Raw genomic sequence first — 11,494 nt, forward strand, 5'->3', positions numbered from 1 at the left:
TATCATGTCTATGAATACAAAGATACAACCTTGATCATAACATCACTCATGACTACGATCCATAAATTGATTTTGATACGAGTCAGGTCCAATACTTATTCTCCCAATCAAGTACCTACGAAGTTGGTAGTAGCTCTTTCTCTTCTCATATCCATGAGAATCAACCAATCCACTCATATTAGTCTTACCTCATAGTTACTCCCACAACTATGAACAACTACGGACATTTAGAATAACCTAGTTATTCAAGGATTTAAACATCATCATACATACTTATAAAGCTAGCATTTTTTCTTAAACCTCATGCATTTGAAACCCCCATTCTTTTTCCTTTCACCGCATTCATTTGAAACTCCCATGAATTTTCAATTTCTTTATAATAATAATTATAATTTGGTAATTAGGTTAAATAAATATCAAATCTAAAGTGTATTCATATATAAACTAAATTTCAATATTAAAATAATATCTTTATTTCTACTTATAAAATTATGCTTTTTAACTTTTAATATATTATACTTAATTTATTAGTTTTAATATATTGTTAGATGTAAACCATTATCATTTTAAAGGTATAATTTTTGAACAATTTGTATAAAATACTTAAATTATTAATTAAAATATAACATTATAGGCTCAACATAAATATAAATTTTATTTAACTTAAACAACCCAAAGATTATTTTATAACTAGTTAAAAGTGATAAATTGTGGTGTCTTTTTAATAATGATTGTAAGTTGGCTAATAAGGTTAAATAAATATCAAACCTAAAGTGTAATCATAAATATACTAAATTTCAATTTTAAAATAATATCTTTATTTCTATTTATAAATTTATGTCTTTAAATTTTAACATATTATACTTGATTTATTAGATTTAAAATGTTTTTACATGTAAACCATTATCAGTTTAAAGCTACAATTTTTGAATAGTTTGGACAAAATACTTAAATTGTTAATTTAAATATAACATTATAGTGTCAACTTAAATATAAATTTCAATTCCACTAAAAAAAACCAAATAATATTTTGTAAATAGTTAAAAGTGATAAATGCAAAAACTAAATTGTAATATTAGTTTAACTAAAATATTTCCTAAATATATTTATATAATCATTAAAAACTTTCAAATAAGTAGCTTAAAATAACTTGTAATAACAATAGTTAAAAATAACTCTATATAAATGATTATATTGTTACCTTTAAATTCAAAAAATAATGTTTGATATTTTAAATAATTATAATAATAGAAATTAAAACATTAAGCAAATAAATTTTAAAAAATTAGTTAAAAATAACAACTATAAATAATATTAAACCATATATAATATTTAATTTTATTGATGTGTAACTCGCGAGTAGAAGTCATTCAAACGATTGAGATTATAACGTTATAATAGATTTATATATTATCATATAATTCAAAATAATCAATATATTATATAAAATTAATATACGAATTATTATATCAAATTTAACAACAATTTTAGTGTTACATTTAAATATATATATATATATATATATATATATATATATATATATATATATATATATATTTGTAAACACTTGAACTATATAGGTGTTTCTGCGCATTACAATGTCAACTCAAATATAAATTTCAGTTCCATTTAAAAAAACTAAAGAATATTTTGTAAATAGTTAAAAATTATAAATTGTAGTGATAAAAGCAAAAACTATATTGTAATTTCAATTTAACTAAAATATTTCTTAAAAATATTTTTATAATCATTAAAAGTTTCTAAATAAGTAGCTTAAAATAACTTACAATAACAATAGTTAAAAACAACTGTATATAAATGATTGGGATAATGTCACTGTAGCACATGGAACTTTTAACATTTGGCTAATTTGGTCCTTAAAGTTTTTTTTTGGTACATTAGACAATTAAACTCGTAACTGACCTTTTAATTACACAATTTTAACAACTTTTAGAAGGTTTCCCGGTTATACGATGCCATTTTGTCAATTAATATATATTTTTTGTCTAATCCGATGCCACGTGAGATATGCCACGTTAATTAATGAAATACGACGCTTAAAGCCTTTCGTCTTCAGCTATCGAACTTCACTAGTATTCTTCTTCATTATTGAGCTGTAAAAGAAATTGATTTAGGGTTTGTGAAGCATTCCTGTGATCGAGCTGAAAGAAACAAAGAACTCGCAGCAATGGCATAATCGGAACCTAATGGACTGTTTGCGATGGTGGAACTCAACTACCAAGGGGTATTTAATCGAAATCCTTTCTCTTACACTGGTGGTGTTAAAACCATCTTCAATGATGTTGACTTTTCTTCTATGACTTATTCTGAGTTTGTGACCTTCTGCGAACGTTTCATGCATGAAGAGTGTAAAAAGTTTTACTACTGTGAACCAGACATGTCCTTCATGGAAGGACTTAATCCCAATTCAGATGATGTGGAATATTCTGCTTTTATTTTTGATGCTTATCAAACAGATGGTGTAATTTCGGTTTATGTGGATCATATTGGGGTTGGTGTTGATGGGTGGCATGATGATGAAGATAATGATGATGATAAACATGAGTCTTGTATTGATGGTGAAAATGAAGACAACATAGATGAACTTAGAAATGTTGCCTTTGAATTTAATGAGGATGTAGTGCATATGAATAGGACATCAAATGATCCTTTCTTGAGTAAGCTATGTGTTGATGATGATGATGCAAACAACATTGTAGATGATGACAATGGGAGAGAAGTTGAAGTTAACATACAAGCTCATTCCATATTTAATGAGCTATTACACTGGAAAAAACAAAAACCAATTCTAGGGACGAGATTTAAGGGTCCAGGGCAAGTAAAATCAATGTTGTGTAACTATGTTGTAGCTAATGGATATCAATTGTGTTTTGAAAAAAATGATCGGACAAGACTTTTGGTGAGGTGTAGCAAAGGTGCTTGCACATTTAGATTATGGGCTTCCTGGATGAGTGATGAAGAGAGTTTCCAAATCAAGTCACTAAAAGTTGATCATAATTGTGCAAGGAACTTCAAGTTTGGATCATTGGTGACATATGCATGGATTGGGAGTCACTATACCAAAGAGATTGTAGAAAGTCAGAAAATAAGTGTAAGGAAGCTTAGGTTAAAGGTAATGGCCAAGTTTGGTATCCAAGTGATTATGGGGCAATGTAGAAGAGCAAAGAAGTATGCACTGAAACTTGTTGAAGGAAACCTTGTTGAACATTATGGTAAGTTATGGTCATATGGTCATGAGATTTTAAGGACAAATCCTGGGTCAACTGTGAAACTAGATATGGAGGATGGGCCAGATGGAAAGAAATATTTTAGCAAGTTCTATTGTTGTTTTCAAGGAGTTAAACAAGGTTGGATTGAAGGGTGTAGAAGGGTAATTGGTCTAGATGGATGTTTTCTTAAAGGTGTTTGTAAGGGAGAATTGCTTTGTGCTATTGGGAGGGATGCAAATGACAAGATATATCCTATTGCTTGGGCAGTGGTTAATGTGGAGAACAAGCAGAATTGGAAGTGGTTTCTAGAGCTTCTCATTAATGATCTACACTTGAATTTAGGCAATGGTTTCAGTTTAATGTCAGACCAACATAAGGTTAGTATTTTACATAGTAATGCATTTATGTTAATTTTAGACTATCTGAATTTAACCTTTTTACTAATACAAGGTTTGATAGAGGCTGTTAAAGAGTTGCTGCCATATGTAGAGCACAGGCAGTGTGCTAGACATATTTACCAGAATTTGCAGAAGAGATTTACAGGTGCCATATATCATACCTTGTTTTGGAGAGCATCTAAAGCCACAACTGAGCATGCTTTTAAAGTTGTGATGAAAGAAATTGAGACATTGAACCCAAAAGCCCATCAATATCTCATGGAGAAAGATCCTAAAACATGGTCAAGAGCTTTTTTTCAAACTGGAAGGTGTTGTGATGCAGTTGAAAATGGGTTCTCAGAAAGTTTTAATGCTGTAATAGTAGATGCTAGGAAGAAGCCCATAATAACCATGTTAGAGGAGATAAGATTATACATGATGGACAGAATCTACAACATGAAATTAAAGGGACAACAATGGGGAAATCATATTTGTCCAGAGATAAGGGATAAGGTGAATTTGCTTAAAAAAGCTCAAAGGCATTATCAGGTACTACCAAGTTGATTAAACCAGTTTGAGGTAAGGGGAGCAATAGATGCATATAAGGTGGACTTAGAAAGAAAAACATGCTCATGTAGGTTGTGGCAATTGAATGGATATGGATGTGCTGATTCTGTAGCTAGCATATCCTTTCTTAATAGGGATGTAGAAGCCTATGTAGACAACATGTTTAGCACAACCACATTTAGAAAGGCATACAATTACAAAATTGCTCCCATGAGTAGCAGTGACATGTGGCCAGAGACAAACTATACTCCACCATTGCCTCCTATTAATAGAAGGATGCCTGGTAGGCCAACTACTAAGAGGAAGAAATCCACTACAGAGAATACAGGAACACACAGGGTTTCTAAGGCTGGAAAGAAAATCAGATGTAGTATTTGCAAGGAGATAGGTCACAACAAGGCCACTTGTCCACAGAGAAGGCCCCAAAAGTTAAATGTGAAGAAACAGAAGAAACAAAAAGTATGTGTGAACCAAAATGCAGGACAGGTAAAACAATTTAAAATATAAGATTAATTAGATATTATTTGTTACTAACATAATTATATCATGCCATGTAGGGTAGTACAAGTGAACCACAACAACATGAAGAGGTTGAAATGACTCCAATTGAGATGGATACTACTCAAAATGATATGCAAGTTGCTCCTACTGATGTTGAATCTAGTAGTGCAGGGGATTTTATTCAATATGTGCAATTCACTCCACCTAGAAGTTATGAAGGTGATGAGGGTGTTATGGGTGAGGAAGCTGATGTGGTTGAGGAAGCTGTTGTGGTTGAGCAAGTTGTTCAAGATGAGGAGGCTGAGGATGTTGATCCTGTTATCCAAGTTGATAATGTAAATGTTCAGGAGGTTGATGAGGTTAATCCTAATGCCCAAGTGGATAATGGTAATGTTCAGGAGGTTGCTCCTGTTAACCAAGTTCAGCAGGTTTGTGTTAGGCCAATTTCAGATATTTTGAAGAGGATAAGGAGAAGAAAGTCAGAGAGAATACTAAAGATGAAATTAGGCAAAACAATTGGTGGTGTTGATGATCCAGGAAATTCGAAGGGAGAAGCTCTTGTAATTGATTAGTGTTTATTGTAATTTGTGTTTAAGGTTTATGTAATGGGATGATGATAAATTGGATTTTAAGTTTATGTAATAGGATGATGGTAATTTATATTTAAAGTTTATGTAATAGGATGTTGGTAATTTATATTTAAGTATGTGTGACATTAAAGGGTATTTTGGTCATTTAAGTATGTATGAAAGAAAAAGGGTAATCTGGTCATTTAAGTATTTATGACAGAAAAGGGTAATTTGGTTATTTATTTATTGATGACAAATAAGGGTATGTAGGTAATTCATTTATGTATGCAAGAAAAGGGTAATTTGGTCATTCTGTATTTATGACAGAAAAGGGTAATTTGGTCATTTATTTATTGATGATAGATAAGGGTATGTAGGTAATTCATTTATGTATGCAAGAAAAAGGGTAATTTGGTCATTTAAGTATGTATGACAGAAAAGGGTAATTTGGTCATTCATTCATGTATGTAAGAAAAGGGTAATTTGGTCATTTAATTATGTATGATAGAAAAGGGTATGTTGGTCATTTATTTATGTATGCAAGAAAAGGGTATGTTGGTCATTTATTTATGTATGACATGAAGTATGAAAGTATGTTACCATTTTAAGTAAAATCATAACATTTGACTTTGAATATTTATGCATGGAAAAAATTGGAATAATGTGCATGCATGGGGATGTTTTATATGGCCCTGAATTTGGTTTTTTAATGGCTTCACAGGTCCCATTTTTTCATTATTAAAATGGTCCCCATACATATAGTGTACTTCCACATGGACCACTTCCTAATTAAATATATTTGTTGGGAATATAGACCATGCATATGTTTGATAAACATCATCTGATTATACAAAATGCCCTAAAATTGGGACTTTGAATATTTTTTTTACATTACTTATCATATGCTCTTTCATTAGGGACTTACCACCTTACAACATCAACACATTAAGGTTGATAACCCCAACTTATAACTAAAACTAGCTTCAATACATACAAAATGCCCTTATGGAACTGACTTTCTATTCTGCCTTTACAAAAAATACAAGGGATCCCAAAAAAACAAAAGCTTACCCTAACCAACCAAACTAACTACATTGACCCCCCTAACTTCAAAACACATAGGGCCAAGCAACCAACCAACAGGGAAACTATCATCCTGTACCTGCCTATTGCCTTCATTGCATCATGAACTTCTTTCTCACCCTTTGCCACCTTATACTGCTCCTGTGACAGCAGAAACTCCACTTCAACAATCCTTCTCCTCAAATTGTTCATCTCAGACATTTCATCTTTGGCATCCAGTTTCTGCTTCAGAGAATATAGCAGGTTTTTGTAGTACCCGTCTGCCTGTTCTTCATCTTTCCATTCAAAGAAGCTACATTTCCTCAACCTAGTCTATAAAAAGACAATAAAATTAGGGTTTGACTGACAATCACAAATCAACTACCTTTAATGTACCAGCGAAATGGGTTTTATTCACAGTGATCGTCAAGAAGGAAATAAAATTAGGGTTTTAAACAGATGAAACAAAATACAAATACACCATTGTCGTTTTTACAGATAGAAACAACACATCAAACCATAAAATACTAACTTATCAAAATCAAGAGAATCGGGACCTACCATACTGTTTTGACAATTCCAGAATCGCCTCCCAGGGTTTGTTATCTTCCAACAGGTTCGTTCTTTAGCTGGAACGACATAATCACAAAACTTTACCCCTTCTTGCGACTGAACATGAGTGACTTGTAGCTGATTCCTTTACGTCGATAAGCTCGAAGACATTCTTCTTCAGGATGGAAATAGTCGGGGAGGGAGAAGTCTTTGACTTTTCAGGGAAGGGTAAGTAAAGATTGAAAGGAGGTCCGAATGAGGGTTTCAATTAATAAGCCTGTATCGACAACTGGACCACGTAAGCTTATTGGACACATCATCGTGCCATATAAGCATTGTAACCGGGAAACCTTCTAAAATGGTGTAATTAAAAGGTCATTTACGAGTTTAATGGTCTAATGTACCAAAAAAAACTTTAAGGACCAAATTAGCCAAATGTTAAAAGTTCCATGTGCTACAGTGACATTATCCCTAAATGATTATATTGTTAACTTTAAAATAAAAAAAAACAATGTTTGATCTTTTAAATAATTATAATGGTAGAAATTAAAACATTAAGCAAATAAGTTTTAAAAAGTTAATTAACAATAAAAACAACTATAAATAACATCAAATCATATATTATATTTAATTTTATTCATGTGTAACTCGCGGGTAGAAGTCATTCAAACGATTGAGATTATGAAGTTATAATAAATGTATATATTATAATATAATTCAAAATAATCAATATATTATATCAATTTAGTATATACAATATATCAAATTTAATAACAACGTTATTGTTATATTTAAAAAATCATATATTTGTAAATACTTCAACTATATAGATGTTTCTACGCAACGCGCGGGCATTCGCCTAGTTTTAATAAATGAAAATAATTTGCCACGTGTCACCTTCTTATTAACTTTGCCACATGTAATTTCATGGTTATTTTGAATTAATTTTTATTCCACATGTCATTTTATGGTTTTTCTATTTTATTAAATTCTACATATTATTTAAATCTAATAATAAATGCATATCAATTTCATTAATGACTTTCCTTCTAATTTCAAGATTACTAAATTAAAGTTTCATTAATTTCCTTTATTTATTTATATAAATTATTTATTTAAATTTAAAAGACAAAAAAACACTTTAATTTTTATAATTCAATATTTTTCTCACTTTTTCTTATAAATTCAAACTTTTCAAATATTTTGAATTTTATGTTTAAATTTTCATTTAATTAAACCCATGTAATACATGGGTCTCACACCTAGTGGTAATATATAACACAACAATTATTTAATGAGAGACTAATATCCAATATATCAACTCATTACAATATATGTTGCTTTTAGTGTCCTAATATCCAAATACTAAATTTCAATTAAATACATATACTTATATCAACAAGGCCATATAGAACCGACTTGACTTTCATACTTTAGCTAATGAAGGAGCTTTGTTGAGTAAATTTGACAAACTTGATTTGTATAAACTTCATGAATACCTACATTTTCAGTTATATATATATATGTATATATATATATATATATATATATATATATATATATATATATATAAGCATCTAATACATTCTCAATAGTTTTTTCTCTCTCTCTCTCTCTCTCTCTCTCTATATATATATATATATATATATATATATATATATATATATATATATATATCTAAATCATATTTAAGCATCTAATACATTCTCAATAGTTTTCTCTCTCTCTCTCTCTATATATATATATATATATATATATATATATATATATATATATATATATATATATATATATAGAGAGAGAGAGAGAGAGAAAAAAACTATTGAGAATGTATTAGATGCTTAAATATGATTTAGATACCAATATTTGTGTAATGGGATTATTCATAGTCATAATGAACTATACATTAAGCATCTTTATATGTGGTTCCATGAACAACAATGTACTCTATCTCTTATGTGTAACTGTAATTAAAATCTATATGGAACTACTATCCATGTAATGTCTCTTCATTCATAATGAGAACACGCCCAATTGAGAAACATCTTAATTTATTTGCATGTTTATCATACGTGCAACAACTTAAATATAACTTCCTTTCAAATACTCCGCAGACTAGGAATATTACTCTACTTCTTGCAAGTATTTTAGAATGTTCCTTTAAGTCACACAATGACTTGTTCTCGGTTTATACTGGTATGATTCAACATTCTCAAAGCATATGACTTATTTGACCTTTACGCATAATCATGGCATATATGATTAATCCAATTGCAGCAGCATATGGAATACAATCATATTATTTGGTTTACAACATTGTACTAGGATTTTGAGGAGTGCTCAAAATCATGTCATGTGGTATTTGACAAGATAACTCTCTTAGATCCCTTTATCTTAAGTTCTTCAAGATTCTTAACAATTAATGCAATTTTACTTAATTCTTTAAGTTGCCATAATCTATTTATATAGATCCTTATTCCAAGAACTAGTATGTCGACTACATAAAAGACTAGGAATGATACTGTACTCCCACTAGCATTGTACAACAAGACAAGAGTCATCTTAATTTACACTTAAATCACACTATGTAAATATCTTATAAGAAAGAAGATTCTTACTTTGAGATGTTAGCTTGAATATGAGAATATTTTCATTTATCTATGTTTTTCTGCTTTGAAAACTCACTTACTCTTTATATTCAATATATCGAGAAAGGTTAATCAAGCCCATACTTGATAATCGTACATGAATGCATATCTATGTGTTTCATTAGTTTCTGATCAACTATTGAGTGGATTCAACAACAGTTGAAAACTTGCTAGCTCCAAAATATGATGCATTTCGTTTCTGGTTCTTTAACTCTTAAATTTCCATATTGCTCCACTTAGAAAAAGAACTTTCTAAGTACTTGTCTTATGGGATGACAATTAAGGGGATTAGTAGAAACTTCATCCTAAACAATCATTTAGGATAATCTACATAAATGCAGTTAGTAGATGCTACAGTGCTTAAGCTTATTGTCTAACATAAGTTCTAAAACTCCATACCTTTTAGATAAGGATAAACCATTACATCCTTAGTCTAATGAAAGCATTTAATCTACTTGTTTGGTTGGAAATGTATATATTCAATATATATTTGTTATAGTGAGCATAATTCCAAAGAATTTTTTGAAGTAAATAGTTTTTTTAAAACGTCATTTAATAGATTGTAAGGTCTATGTTTTATCCTCTTCAAAAACTTGTACTATCGACATTCAGCCAGTGGCCATGTGACCCTATCCCACTAGAGAATTCGAAGGCAACCTCGAACATCAAAAGATAGATCCAAGTGACCAGGCGATCTTGTGCCACAAGAACCATACTAATGATGAGTGAGTGTTTTTGACGAAATGAGTTGTGAATCGATTCCACAAATCCTAAGATGTTCCAAGAAGACTTGGTTTACAAAACTTATTTTCTTCATTACAACGATAATTTAATGATGGTCTCATTAAGTGACATTTCAGTCATCACTATGAAACAATTTGAGCAAATCAAATGTTTCAACAATAACAAATAAAAGTCATCAGTGAAATTTACTAAATATCTATCACCAAATCTATTCATGGATTGAAAAGATTACATGCATCACCAATGTATAATTCTTTGTCAAGCCATTTGTTCTTTAACTACTAATAAAAAAAGACACTTGCTAATCATCTTCCCATATAAATAGGTTCACGTATATCAAATGAATCAAGCTTATTTGCCTTAAAAAATTTCATCCTTTTGAAGTTGGTATATGTATTTCTTATTTATATAATCATGATTATTATCACATAGATAAGTTTTAATCAAATATCATTTGATTATTTAGGTGTTATGATTAGAATTATCAATTTAACAAAAGATTATAGATTTACTTCATAAATGACATTTTGAGAAAATATTCTTTAACACAGAATACATCATTTCGGAACATGAATATGAACACTCATTAGATGATAAGTAAATCTAAATTTATTCATAAATTTACGACTGTTACATATCCCTAGAAGAATAGGTAAAAAAAATCTATTGTTTAAAGAAAGACTATATCAGTACTTGTTATATCTTCAGCACGAAATTTCATTTGTTTGTAATCAATTGATTATTTCTTCCAATTATCAGCATATAATATCAATTATTAATGTCACTTAAAGTATAACATACTCAGGTGAATAATGGAAAAAACAAATAGTTCTATCATATAGATATTTGAAGTCTTATCCAAGTCAGACTTCTTTAGCTCGATGAGATTAGAGAAGCAGTTCACCTTTCAATGTCAAGTTTCTCCCACAATAGAAACAACATTAATAATTTAAATCCTTTCTTGATTTCTAGGTTTATGTTATATTTCCCTTAACTGAACTATAAGTCTATTTGAGTACAAAATCTCTTATATCTTCCTTCATTCAATGTTTGAACGGACTTGAAGCACTTTCTACTGTTCTGATTGAATATATGCTTTACTTGATGAGATATCTGATATGTTTCATAATTATCCAATACTTTTTGCAAGTCAATGTTAATTACTCCAGTATGACGTGAAACACATCAATATCATCACAATAATACTTTTATCAAAGTATCATAATTAGACCGACGTGTTGTTT

This window comes from Lactuca serriola, chromosome 6 (genome assembly GCF_051521515.1).
Source record: "Lactuca serriola cultivar US96UC23 chromosome 6, Lser_US96UC23_V15, whole genome shotgun sequence".
Taxonomy (NCBI): Eukaryota; Viridiplantae; Streptophyta; class Magnoliopsida; order Asterales; family Asteraceae; genus Lactuca; species Lactuca serriola.